This window comes from Brassica oleracea, chromosome C9 (assembly GCF_000695525.1).
Source record: "Brassica oleracea var. oleracea cultivar TO1000 chromosome C9, BOL, whole genome shotgun sequence".
Classification (NCBI taxonomy): domain Eukaryota; kingdom Viridiplantae; phylum Streptophyta; class Magnoliopsida; order Brassicales; family Brassicaceae; genus Brassica; species Brassica oleracea.
The window spans coordinates 47,233,795-47,235,500 of NC_027756.1; positions in this window are offsets into that span (position 1 = coordinate 47,233,795).

Consider the following 1,706-nt stretch of genomic DNA (forward strand, 5'->3'; position numbering starts at 1 on the left):
GGCAAAAATCACCATTGGAGCTCTCAAGCTTCACGATCTGAAGATGTCCACGACGATGGAGCTCGGCGAGGAGTGAATTGACGACGAGGATGACTCCGACGAGGTATTCCGGCGGCGCAGCCTCGGGATTGGTTGAAGATCGCTCCTGAGCTCGAGGTTCATCAATGGCTGTTGAGAAAGCTTGGTCACGGTGAGGTTCGTAGCCGAGACAGACGCGACGACCATGGCAGAGGAGCTGTCGAGCTTCTCGATCTGAAGCTCAGCCTCGACAGAGTTGCAGAGGGCGAGTCCGGTGCTGCTGGCTGGAGCACAAACTGAACCACCACCATGAGCTTGGCCAAGACGAAGAAGTGCCACGACGGCTAGGTGAGGGCTGTTGCTTGGCCGCTCGCTCTATATCACCTCCCTGTTTGATATCGACATGATACAGCGGTCAAAGGTAACCGCTGCGAGCTTGGTAGCGGCTTGCTGGAGCGGGAGAAAGAACCCGCTCGCGGTCGAGATTTTGAGCTGTTGACCGGTTTAATCCGGTTTGACCCGGTTTAATTCAACTAAACCAGGACGAGTTTAGACCTCTTATAAATAGTTTTAGCTTCCAAACCCCTAGTTTTATCTCATTTTTCTCTCAAGACTTTGTCTAAACTTGTAAAAGCTTGAATCTTTCTATAATCTAAGGAACTACTTCATCTTATAATAATTGTGTTTCTCTTGCTCATTAACATGATTAGCATTGATCCTTACATGAGTTTAAGGTTTCTCATGGAGATTATTGAGTAGACATATTTTGGATTCATGGGTTAAGGTAGATTAGGGTGATTAAGCTAGATCTAAGGTGTTTTAGTATAGATTTGAAGTTTGTTTTGACAAGAACTATCTTTGTGCTTCAATTGATCTTGAGTATGAGTTTTTGATGCTTAATGAACCTAGACCTCTTCTTGAACTTGCTGATTTAGGGGATGAACTTGATGTGGATATGCTCTTGCTTAGGATAGAAAACTCCCTTGTCAAAAATTATCATGAGAATGTGAGCATTGTGTATTACTTGATTGATGGAGATAGAGTTGACTACTTTGTTAAACCCTTGTTTGAGCCTGTAGTTGACTGTGTGTTTCCACCATATGCATTTGATTCTCATGACCATCTGAACCTCAAGGAGCATTTAATAATTCATGTCACATCTTTAGTGAAGCTCTTTGAGAAAAAATCTGTCTATTTTCTATGGACAGTAGTGTGTTCCTTTGCATACTTGGTTCCTTGTTCTTGTAGGAGAAGGACCAAAGGTGCATTGCCTCAACCTTTTGATACTTATGATTAGCAAGCACACAAAGTCAAGCTAGAGACTTAAAACAAGCTCACTTTGGAGGAAATCTCATGTTATCCATTTTTTTTATCTTTTCTTTTTAGGTTATTTAATAAGCATGGTTGAGGTTTTTTAGGTCAAGTCTTACTTACCATGGCTGATGTGAAGCATTGTGACTCTAGACACTTGCCTTCTCCGCTTCAGCCCATGTCTACAAGTGAAATAAATCTGAGGCCAAGGGTCATCTACCACCCAATTCAGCCAATAACTCCAAGTAAGTGTCACCCCAACCTTGTACATATTTAGTTTTCATGTTTATTTCTTTCCTTTGGATTTCTTTTTTGAGCTTACTCTCACACAAGGGACTGTGTGAAGTAAGTTTGGGGGAGAGTCTACTATCTCACAT